Raw genomic sequence first — 12,700 nt, 5'->3', positions numbered from 1 at the left:
AAAAAAAAGGAATATCTGCCATTCAGAGCACAGACCCTGGAGTCAGAACTGAGTTCAAGTCACACACTTCCACTTCCTGGCTATGTGATGTGACCTTGATCAAGTGACTTCATGGTCCTAAGCTCCAGTTTTCCCACCCATAAAAGCGAAGGCACAACAATAGCATACACCGTGCACGATTAATCGATTATTGTTTGACTGATGTTCATGTTTGTTTGTTCTTTTGGACAGAGTTTCACTCTGTCAGCCAGGCTGGAGTACAGTAGCATGATCTCAGCTCGCTGCAACTTCCACCTCCCTGGTTTAAGCAATTCTGCCTCAGTCTCCCGAGTATTGGGGATTACAGGTGTGCGTCACCACGCCCAGCTGATTTTTTTTTTTTTTTTTGAGACGGAATGTTGATCTGTCACCAGGCTGGAGAGCAACATACCAAGACCCTGTCTTTTTTTTTTTTTTTTTTTTTGAGATGGAGTTTCACTCTTGTTACCCAGGCTGGAGTGCAATGGCACAATCTCGGCTCACCCCGCAACCTCCGCCTCCTGGGTTCAAGCAATTCTCCGGCCTCAGCCTCCTGAGTAGCTGGGATGACCCTGTCTCTTAAAAAAAAAAAAAAAAAAAAAAGCCGGGCACGGTGGCTCAAGCCTGTAATCCCAGCACTTTGGGAGGCCGAGGCGGGTGGATCACGAGGTCGAGAGTTCGAGACCATCCTGGTCGACATGGTGAAACCCCATCTCTACTAAAAATACAAAAAATCAGCTGGGCATGGTGGCGTGTGCCTGTAATCCCAGCTGCTCAGGAGGCTGAGGCAGGAGAATTGCCTGAGCCCAGGAGGCGGAGGTTGCGGTGAGCCGAGATCGCGCCATTGCACTCCAGCCTGGGTAACAAGAGCGAAACTCCGTCTCAAAAAAAAAAAAAAAAAAAATAGGTGCCTGTGGTCCAAAATATTCAAAGGCTGAGAGGAGTTTGAAGCTGTGATAAGCTAAAATCACGCCACCACACTCCAGCCTACAGAGAGAGACCCTATCTTTAAAAAAAAAAAATAAAACAACAGCCTGAGTAACATGGCAAAGCCTGGGTAACATGGCAAGACCCTGTCTCTACAAAAAAAAAAAAAAACCCACACACAAAAATTAGCCAGCCATGGTAGCGTGCATCTACAGTCCCAGCTGCTCAGGAGGCTGAAGTGGGAGGACCACTTGACAGAGGCTAGGGCTTCACTGACCTACGATTGCACCACTGCACTCCAGCCTGGGTGACAGAGTGAGACCCTGTCTCAAAAAATATAATAAGTAAAAGAAGAAATATAGTACCGTTTTTGTTTTTTGTTGTGTTTTGTTTTTTTGAGACAGAGTCTTGCTGTGTCACCCAGGCTGGAGTACAGTGGCGCAATCTCAGATCACTGCCACCTTCACCTTCCAGGTTTAAGCGATTCTCCTTCCTCAGCCGCCCAAGTAGCTGGGATTACAGGTGTGTGCCACCACGCCTGACCAATTTTTGTTTTTTGTTTTTTGGTTTTTTTTGAGATGGAGTTTCGCTCTTGTTACCCAGGCTGGAGTGCAGTGGCGCGATCTCGGCTCACCGCAACCTCCGCCTCCCGGGTTCAGGCAATTCTCCTGCCTCAGCCTCCTAAGTAGCTGGGATTACAGGCACGCACCACCATGCCCAGCTAATTTTTTGTATTTTTGCTAGAGACAGGGTTTCACCATGTTGACCAGGATGGTCTCGATCTCTTGACCTCGTGATCCACCCGCCTTGGCCTCCCAAAGTGCTGGAATTACAGGTGTGAGCCACCGCGCCTGGCCAATTTTTGTATTTTTAGTAGAGACGAGGTTTCACCATGTTGGCCAGGTTGATCTTGAACTCTCAACCTCAGGTGATCCACCCACCTCAGCCTCCTAAAGTGCTGGGATTACGGCATGAGCTACCATGCCCAGCCTATAGTAGCTTAAATAAGATGAAAGTCTATTTTTCTCTCATGTAAAGGCCCAGTGAATAGTCTAGAATAGTAGCCAAAAATGTCAAAGATTGAGGCTCCTTCTACCTGGTTGTTCTGCTGCCCTCACCTCACACCTACATTGTGTGGTCCAGAACAGCTGCTCCAGCTCCCACCAACACATCCACATTCCAACCACTGGGAAGAAGTAACAAAAGCCAACTGTATGCCCCTACCCTTTAAAGCTACAACCCAGAAGTCATACACATGGCATTCTATTGGCCCAAAATTGGGTCACATGGCCACATCTATGACAACAGAGGCTGGGAAAGTCGGTTTTATCTGGGCGGCATGTACCCATTCAGCCAAAATTCAGGGGTTCTGTTACGAAACGAAGAGGAAAGGCCGGGCATTGGTGGCTCACACCTGTAATCCCAGCACTTTCGGGGACAGGCAGGTGGATCACCTGAGGTCAGGAGTTCAAGACCAGCCTGACCAACATGGTAAAACCCTGTCTCTACTAAAAATACAAAATTAGCTGGGCATGGTGGCTTATGCCTGTTGTCCCAGCTTCTCGGGAGGCTGAGACAGGAGAATTGCTTGAACCCGGGAGGTGGAGGCCACAGTGAGCTGAAATGGAGCCACTGCCCTCAAGCTTGGGCAAGACAGAACAAGACTCTATCTCAAAAAAACGAAACAAAACAAAAGGGAAGAGGAGAGAATGGTTACTGAGGGACCGCAACTGTATCTGTCACAACCAGGGCTCTGCCACCAAATGACTAAATGACTCAAGGTGAAGTGACTGCACCACACTGTTGAGCATTTAATAAGCCTCAGTTCGGCTGGGCGCGGTGGCTCACGCCTGTAATCCCAGCACTTTAGGAGGCCAAGGCAGGCGACGGATCACTGGAGGTCGGGAGTTCGAGACCAGCCTGACCAACATGGAGAAACTCTGTCTCTACTAAAAATACAAAAACTAGCGGGGCATGGTGACACATGCCTATAATCCAAGCTACTCAGGAGGCTGAGGCATGAGAATTGCTTGAACCCAAGAGGCAGAGGTTGCGTTGAGCCAAGATCGCGCCATTTCTCTGCAGCCTTGGCAACAAGAGCGAAACTCCGCCTCAAAAAAAAAAAAGAAGAAGAAGCCTCAGTTTCCTCACCTGCAAAATGGGAATCCCCTCTACCCCTCAGGGTTGATGGGTGGTTGAGCGTTTAATGAGAGTCTGGGTGTCAGGCACTTAGCACAGGACCAGGCCCATCACCAGCCTGGCATGTGTCGGAAGTCATCTTGTGCCTGTGGGTCTAGGCTGTGGGTGATGTGGTTCTTTGTGAATGAGAAACTGTCCCTGAGCCTGGCAGCTGAACCCAGCACTGAACTTCGTAAGTAACTTCTCTAAAACAAGGGATCTGGCCTCTGTACCCATGGAAATCCCCTCTCTGCCTCCTAGACCTTGGGACTGGGCACGTGTCCTTCCACTCTTCCCCTTCTGCTGGAGAAACACAGACTTCGAAGATGGGGGGAGGGTCCTGCTTGGAGTCTCCAGCCCCCCAGCCTTCACAGAATTCAGCGCTTACAGCCTGGCCAACATGGTGAAACCCCATCGCTACTAAAAATACAAAAATTGGCAAGGTTTGGTGGCACACATCTGTAATCCCAGCTACTAGGGAGGCTGAGGTAGGAGGATCGCTTGAACCTGGGAGGCAGAGGTTGCAGTGAGCCAAGATCATATGCCACTGCACTCCAGCCTGGGCCACAGAGGGAGACTCTGTCTCAAAAAAAAAAAAAAAAAAAAAAAGAGCGTGAGAGGTAAACAGAACACGCCTGCACTTTAAGTGTGTTTGCAGACCTTTGTGTAAGCCAAAGTTTTATTTTACAGACAGGGAAACTGAAGGGTCCAGGAAGGGAAGAGACTGACTCGGTGAATCAATGGGTCTGGGATTTCATGATTCACAATAACCAAGTGGCCAAATTCATCAGCACTACTGGGACAACCAGCATCGTGTGCCTCTTGATATGATGTACAGAGAAGGACACATCAGCCAGCGATCCTCCCACCTCAGCCTCCCTAGTAGCTGGGATTACGGATGTGTGCCAGCATACCTTGCCAATTTTTGTATTTTTAGTAGAGATGGGGTTTCACCATGTTGGCCAGGCTGTAAGTGCTGAATTCTGTGAAGGCTGGGGGCTGGAGACTCCAAGCAGGACCCTCCCCCCTTCTCTGTGTTTTAGATGCAGTCTTACTGCTAATTCTTATATGCCTGTATATGGCTGGAAATATCACTTTCTAGATTCTCCAAAGAAAGGGTTTTTGAACTGCCGCATACACACACCAGTTGAACTCTGTAAGGTGAATGCACACATTGAAAACCATTCTACTAGGTAGCTCCGTTTTTTTTTTTTTTTTTTTTTTTAGAGCCAGATATTTCTCATTACAGCCTATACTCTCATTCACTCTGGAATGTCCAAACGCAGCTCCTAGAAGAAATGTGTTTCTAACTCACTGAATCTAAACGCAGATGCAACTTCCTAAGGTGAACGAACACACGGCAGAGCAGTTTGAAAGATACGTTTTCTCTGTGTTTTAGATGCAGTCTTACTGCTAATTCTTATATGCCTGTATAGGCTGGAAATATCACTTTCTAGATTCTCCAAAGAAAGGGTTTTTGAACTGCTGCATACACACATCAGTTGAACTCTGTAAGGTGAATGCACACATTGATAATCACTTCTGTAACACTCTGCCACCAGAATCTAATTGCAAGGAAATCTCACACAAACCCAAATCAAAGAGACCTTCCCCACAATAACTGGACTGTAATCTTCACAACTGTCAATTATATGAAAAACAGAGAAAAGCTAAGGAACTGTACCGGACTGAAGGAAACTGAAGAGATGAAAATATTTTGCCATTAAAGATAGTTTGGGGACAGCTGGCAATTTGAATACAGGCTGTAGTGCACTGTTGATACTAGCATCACTGAGAAATGTACACTGCTCTGCTATACTTGGAAATACAACTGAAGCATTTAGAGGCAAAGGGACATAATGTCTGAAACTAGTCTTGCAACTTCTCTGTAAGTTTAAAATGATTTCAAAAGAAAAAAAAAGATTTCAAAGTAAAAGTCATGATTTAAAAGTCTATGGCTTTGGCCAGGCACAGTGACTCTCGCCTGTAATCCCAGCACTTTGGAAGGCCAAGGTGGGCAGATCACTTGAGGTTAGAGTTCAAGACCGGCCTGGCCAACATGGTAAACTCCCTCTCTACTAAAAATACAAAAAGTTAGCCAGGTGTGGCAAGATGCACCTATAGTCCCAGCTACTCAGGAGGCTGAGGCACAAGAATTGCTTGAACCAGGGAGGCAGAGGTTGCAGTGAGCCGAGATCATGCTGCTGCACTCCAGCCTGGGCAACAGAGAGAAACTCTGTCTCAAAAAAAACAAAAAGAAGAAAAGAAAGAAAGAAAGAAAAGCCTATGGTTGACCAGGAGCGATGGCTCACGCCTGTAATTCCAACATTTTGGGAGACCGAGGCGGGCGGTGGATCACAAGGTCAGGAGATCGAGACCAGCCTGATCAACATGGTGAAACCCCGTCTCTACTAAAAATACAAAACTTAGCTGGGCATGGTGGCACGTGCTTGTAATGTCTTTGTCTCTGGAGGCTGAGGCAGGAGAATCGCTTGAATCCGGGAATCAGAGGTTGCAGTGAGCTGAGATGGCGCCACTGCATTCCAGCCTGGGCAACAGAGCCAGACTCCATCTCAAAAAAAAAAAAAAAAAAAAGGAAAGAAAAGTCCATGGTTTTAAGGTTCTGTGTTTCCAAGGATCGCTAAGTCTGTGTATGCATTTGTGGTCAGAGTCTGGGGAGTTGGCAACCTGAATGAGCTGCTTCAGACACTGCTTTGAGGGTTGGACGAGTACCTTAGCCTGTGATTAAAGTCTAGGACCTTAGGTGCAGTGCTAGAGCCTTGGGGGTGTGACCAGAGTCCTGGAGGCGTGGCCAGGGCCTCGAAGGTGTGGCCATAGTTTGGGGCGTGGCCAAGAAACTCAGTTCCCAAGGGAGGCGGTAAGCCTGTGCTCAGTGCGCCCTCTTGTGGCTATCCCCAGGTCTCCACTTTTTATTTAATAGCTTTATTTCCTTTTATTTTTTTCGATATTCATTTTAGATTTAGCGGGTACATGTGCAGGTTTGTTACATGGGTATATTGCATGATGCTGAGGTTTGGGGTACGACTGAGCCTGTCATCCAGGTACTGAGCATAGTACCCAACAGTTTTTCAACCTTGTTCCCTCTTTCCTTCCCTCCCCCCTTCAGAAATACCTAGTTTCTATTGTTGCCATCTTTACGTCCCTAAATACTCAACGTTTAGCTCCCACTTACAAGTGAGAATGCACGGTATTTAGCTTTCTGATCCGGCCTAACCGTTTTATTGAGATATAATGCGTATATCATTTTTGTTTGTTTTTCAGAGTTAATTCACTTTATTTTTCTTGTATAAAAACTCTGTGTTGTAGCCACAGCTGGAGCCTGGGTCCTCTGCACAGAGACTCTGCCACGGGCCTTGACAAGGCGGTCAGTGAATTCCCAATACAGAGACTTGGTGAATACCATCTCCTTCCAAAGGTGGGGAGTCAGGCTGCTGTAGGTCTTAGAGATGGCATCAGAGGTGGCCTTGAGGAAGTTGCCCAGGGTGGCAGTGCAGCCCGACTGAGCCGTAGCAGTCATCGACACCAGCCACCATGAGCAGCGTCTTGGGGCGCCAGACAATGCCAGTGCCCCTGGGCGCGGGGATGAGGCGCACCAGCACAGAGCTGCAGCGGCCTGTCACCTTGCAAGGGACGGTGTGGGGCTTGCCGATTTTGTTCCCCCAGCAGCCTGTGCGGACCGGGACAATGGAGAGCTTGGCCAGGATGATGGCCCCGCGGGTGGCAATGGCCACCTCCTTGGAGCACTTAACCCCCAGACCGACATGGCCATTGTAGTACCCAGTGGCAACAAAAGCCTTGAATCTGGTGCCCTGGCCGGCTCCCGTCTGCTTCTGCACCAGCAGAATCTTCAAAACCTCATCTTTGTAAGAGACCCCCAGGAAAAAGTCAGTGATCTCAGATTCCTTGATGGACAGGGAGAAGAGACAGATCTCCTCCAGGGACTTGATCTTCATGACGTTGACCAGGCGGCCCAGCTTGGTGACCGGCATCCACTCCTTACCCCCCGCCCCAGATGCCACTGTGGAAGCCTCCGCAGAAGCCACCGCGGTTCCCCATCCCAGGACACCTGGGGCCTCCGGGGTCCCCGCTGCACCGGCGTCATCTACCATTCGATGTTTTCTCAGAGAAGTGTATCAGACAATTTACCTTTTTCTTTTCTTTTCTTTTCTTTTCTTTTTTTTTTTTCTTTTTCTTTTTTTTTTTTTTTTGAGACGGAGTCTTGCTGTCCCCCAGGCTGGAGTGCAATGGCCCGATCTCGGCTCACTGCAACCTCTGCCTCCTGGGTTCAAGCGACTCTCCTGCCGCAGCCTCCTGAGTAGCTGGGATTACAGGTGCACGCCACCACGCCCGGCTAACTTTTTGTACTTTAGTAGAGACGGGGTTTCACAGTGTTGCTCAGGCTAATCTCAAACTCCTGAGCTCAGGCAATCCACCCACCTCAGCCTCCCAAAATGCTGGGATTACAGGTGAGAGCCACCACGTCCCACCCACCAGACTCTATTTCAAAACATTTGTTCACCCCCTAAAAAGGCCCCATACCCATTAGTAGCCACTCTCTATTGCCCCTCAACACCCTTCCAGCTCCAGACAACCCTAACATACTTTCTCTTTTTTGTATGTTTTTGATATAACATAGTCGTACATATTATAGGGGTACATGTGATGTTTTGATGCATGTATACAACGTGCAATGATGAAATCAGGGTAACTGTGATATCCAACACCTCATTTACCTTTTCTTTGTTTAGAACATCACAATTATTCTCATCTGGCTTTTTTTTTTTTTTTTTTTTTTGAGATGGAGTCTTGCTCTGTCGCCCAAGTTGGAGTGCAATGGCACTATCTCAGCTCACTGCAACCTCCACCTCCCGGGTTCAAGAGATTCTCCTGCCTCAGCCTCCCAAGTAGCTGGAATTATAGGTGCCCACCACCACACCCGGCTAATTTTTGCATTTTAGTAGAGACGGGGTTTCATCATGTTGTCCAAACTGGTCTTGAACCCCTGACCTCAGGTGATCTGCCTGCCTTGGCCTCCCAAAGTGCTGGGATTACAGGCACGCACCACCATGCCCGGCTAATTTTGTATTTTTAGTAGAGACGGGGTTTCATCATGGTGTCCAAACTGGTCTTGAACTCCTGACCTCAGGTGACCCACCAGCCTCAGCCTTCCAAAGTGCTGGGATTACAGGCATTAGCCACCACACCTGGCCGCTTTCATTCCTATTAATGGCCAAACAATTTTCTGTTGTATGAGTAGACCACATTTTGTTCATCCATTCTTCAGTTGATGGACGTTAGGTTGTTTCCACAAGTCTGGGTAGATATGTGCTTTCAATTCTCTGGAATATATATATATACACGTAGGAATGCTGTAGCCCTATGTTTAACATTTTGGGAGCTGCCAAACTATTTTCCAAAGCAGCTGCACCATTTTATATTCTTGCCAGCAGTGTAGAGGGTTCCAATTTCTCCACATCCTTGCCAACACTTGTGATTGTCTCGTTTATGACAGTCGTCCTAGTGGGTGTGAAGCGGCATTCACTGTGATTTTCATGTTCATTTCCTTAACAGATCATATTGTGGAGCATCCTTTCATGTCATTCACTTCGTTTGTATCCACTTTGGTTCAAATCTGGAAATAGAGTTCATATCGTTGCAAAGCAGATACAAAAAACCTGGATTGGCCAGGCGCAGTGGCTCACGCCTGTAATCCCAGCACTTTGGGACGCCGAGGCAGGCAGATCACGAGGTCAAAAGATTGAAACCATCCTGACCAACATGGTGAAACCCTGTCTCTATTTAAAAAAAAAAAAAAATTAAATTAAAAAAATTTTTTTTTAAAAAACCTGGATCAAATCTGGGAAAAGAGTTCATATAGCTGCAGACTTTTCTTTCTTTCTTTCTTTCTTTCTTTCTTTCTTTTTTTGAGACAAAGTTTTCTCTCTTTTGTTGCCCAGGAGTGGGGTGCAATGGCGTGATCTTGGCTCACTGCAACCTCTGCTTCCCGGGTTCAAGCAATCCTCCCACCTCAGCCTCCCGAGTAGCTGGGACCACAGGCAGCATGCCACTACGCCCAGTCTTTTGTTTTTATTTTTATTTTTTTGCAGAGATAGGGCCTTGCTATGTTGCCAAGTTGATCGCAAACTCCTAGCTTCAACCAATCCTCCCACGTCGGCCTCCCAGAGTGCTAGGATTCCAGGCGTGAGCGCCACCCTCTTCCAGCTTCTGGTGTTCGCTGATCATCTTTGGTATTCGTTAGCTTATAGATGCTTCACTCCAATGTCTCTGCTGCCATCATCATATGTTTTGTGTGTGTGTGTGTGTGTGTGTGTGTGTCTGTGTGTGTATGTGTGTCCGTGTGCACACACGCACAGCTGTAACTGTATCCAAATTTCCTTTTCATAAGGACATCAGTCAGATTTAGGACCCACCCCAATCCAATACGACCTCATCCTAACCTGATTACATAACCAAAGACCCTATTTCCAAGTATGGCCACATTCATAAGTTCCAGCAGACATGAATTTGGCGGGGAGGGGAACGATTCAACCCAGGCCACTCATCATTATGTGTTCATGACACACACGGTTGGTATTTGTGTCCAGTTCACTCACCTTAATTGCTGCACAAGAGTTTTATTGTGAGAGCATGCCACGGTTTATGTCGGGCTGATGGTGGTGAACACCCGCCCACCTCCTTTCCACTCTCCTCCACTTCCGACAAGAATGCAATTAACATCCCTGAGCATGTCTCTTGGAGTTTCTTAGGGCCGTATTTTTCAAACGGCCGAACAACCCATTAGTGGGTTGCAAAATCAATTTAGTGGGTTATAAACCACGTTTCCCTTAATAAAATGGAATTACATAGAAGACATTAGAGTCCAGGCTCATAGTTGTAGTGAGAGCTCTCCTGTGAAACTCTCGCTTCAGGGGTACGGCTGTCCTGATGTGTTTACAAGCCACAGCTCTGAGAGAGGCAGCCAGACATGGATCTGCCCTGTCCATTTGTCCAAAGGTCTTGTGGATGCTGCTAAATTGCTCTCCAATGTAGTTTGTCCATTTGCACTCACACCAGCTCCTTGCCAACACTTGAATAGTCAACACTCTGAACTTTTGTCAGGCTAATGGGTTTTCATTGCGGTTTTTTGTTTTTTCTCTTTTTGTTTTTTGTCGTTGCTGTTTTTGAGACAGAGTCTCACTCTGTCGCCCAGGCTGGAGTACAGTAGTGTGATCTTGGCTCACTGCAACCTCCGCCTCCTGGGTTTAAGCAATTCTTCTGCCTCAGCCTCCGAGAAACTGGGATTAGAGGCACACCACCATGCCCAGCTAATTTTTGTATTTATTTATTTACTGAGATGGAGTCTTGCTCTGTCACCCAGGCTAGAGTGTAGTGGTACGATCCTGGTTTACTGCAACCTCCACCTCCCAGGTTCAAGCAATTCTCCTGACTCAGCCTCCCAAGTAGCTGGGATTACATGCACCTGCCACCACACCCAGGTAATTTTTGTATTTTAATAGAGATGGAGTTTCGCCATGTTGGCCAGGCTGATCTCAAACACCTGACCTCAAGTGATCCACCCGCCTCGGCCTCCCAAAGTGCTGGGATTACAGGCGTGAGCCACTGCGCCTGGCCTAATTTTTGTATTTTTAGTAGAGATGAGGTTTCACCACGTTGACCAGGCTGGTCTCAAACTCCTGAGCTCAAGTGATCTGCCCGCCTTGGCCTCCCGAAGTGCTGGGATTACAAGCGTGAGCCACTGCACCCAGACTGATCTTTTTTGGTTGTTTTTTTAATTTAAAGGAAAATTTTAAGATTTTCAATTCCTACAAGATGTGGGTGGGGCTGAGGAGGGCCTGGGGATGCATTGGGAGCTTGAGCTCCCATCCTGAGCTCCCTACGCTACAAGCTCAAAGGGCTTTTGAGAATTCAGTGTGTAAATGTTTGCAAAGCATCACACACAGGGCCTGGTAGGCAGCCCGCATTCAATAAATGCTAGCTATGGCCGGGTATGGTGGCTCTCATCACTGCATTCCCAGCATTGCGGGAGGCCCAGGCTGGAGGATTGCCTAAGCTCAGGAGTTCAAGACCAGCCTGTGCAAAATAGTGAGACACTGTCTATACTAAAAATTCAACAAACAAACAAACAAAAAACAGCTGATGTGGTGGCCCAGGCCTGTAGTCCTAGTTACTAGGGAGGCTGAGACAGGATCACTTGAGCCCCGGAGGTCAAGGCTGTAATTAGCAGTGATCACACCACTGCACTCCAGCCTAGGAGACAGAGCAAGACCCTGTCTCAAAAAAATAAAACAAAATAAAAGTGAGTTATTACTATTTACTGATTCGAAGCTCTCTAGATAGGTGCACATTTGAAATCAGAATTTGGCCTGGTCTGACCAGGCATGGGGGCTCAAGCCTATAATCCCAGCTCTTTGGGAGGCCGAGCAGGGGGGGATTGATTGAGCCCAGGAGATCCAGGCTGCAGTGAGCTGTGATCGGGCCACTGCACTCCAGCCTGAGTGACAGAGCAAGACCGAGCAAGATCCTGCATCACAGAAGAAAAAGAAAAAAAACGGCTTGGCCTGGGGTGGGGCGTGGCTGGAATGTATTAGGGGCGGAGGGAAGGCGCGGCCGACAGCACCCCGTGTGGTTGCCCAGCGTGCAACCAGGCTGATATTACAGGTTCCACAGGTTGAGTGAAAGCCGCGCCCGGCCGCCCCTGCGCAGACGAGTCGCTCTCCGCCACCACAGTCTTGAACCCCATCTTCCCGCCTGGCTTCTTCGGGACTCAGAGGTATCTTACTTAACTCAGGCCTGATTTCTCGCGGGCCACACCGTCGTGGGGACCCAGGAATCTTGTTGCCAAATTCCTGCCCCCTCAGACACCTACTTTCCAACCCTTCTAAAAGGGGACCCAGAGGCCTGGTGGCTCTGTACCTCCTTCCTCGAGGACAAAGAGATAGCAATGCCTCCCTGACCTGTTCCTCCGTGAAATCTCAGCTCTCTGACTTTTAACCCCGTGCCACGACCAAAGACCCAGACCTCCGCCACGACTCAGGAGGGCTGTGTCCAAAGTCCCACCTCCCCAGTAGCTCCCAGACGTCTCCCTCCCCTGTCCAACAGGAGTTCCCCGGCAGGGTGCGCTGGCTCACGCCTGTAAGCCCAGCACTTTTAGGAGGCTGAGGCGGGCGGATCTCTTGAGCTCAGAAGTTCAAGACCAGCCTGGGCAACATGGTGAGACCCCCGTCTCTGTTAAAAATACAGAAATAAAGGCCGGGCGCGGTGGCTCAAGCCTGTAATCCCAGCACTTTGGGAGGCCGAGGCGGGTGGATCACGAGGTCGAGAGATCGAGACCATCCTGGTCAACATGGTGAAACCCCGTCTCTACTAAAAACACAAAAAAAATTAGCTGGGCATGGTGGCAGGTGCCTGTAGTCCCAGCTACTCAGGAGGCTGAGGCAGGAGAATTGCTTGAACCCAGGAGGCGGAGGTTGCGGTGAGCCGAGACCGCGCCATTGCACTCCAGCCTGGGTAACAAGAGCGAAACTCCATCTCAAAA

At 48.5% G+C, this 12,700-nt stretch overlaps 1 pseudogene; it reads right to left on the bottom strand.

The window, feature by feature from the left end:
• Positions 1 to 6,412: 6,412 nt before the first annotated feature.
• On the bottom strand, positions 6,413 to 7,253 carry LOC104653274 (small ribosomal subunit protein uS5 pseudogene; annotated as a pseudogene).
• Positions 7,254 to 12,700: the final 5,447 nt, after the last annotated feature.

This window comes from Saimiri boliviensis, chromosome 14 (assembly GCF_048565385.1).
Source record: "Saimiri boliviensis isolate mSaiBol1 chromosome 14, mSaiBol1.pri, whole genome shotgun sequence".
Classification (NCBI taxonomy): Eukaryota; Metazoa; Chordata; class Mammalia; order Primates; family Cebidae; genus Saimiri; species Saimiri boliviensis.
Note: the sequence above shows the minus strand (reverse complement) of the source record. Positions and strands in the feature narration are given on the sequence as shown.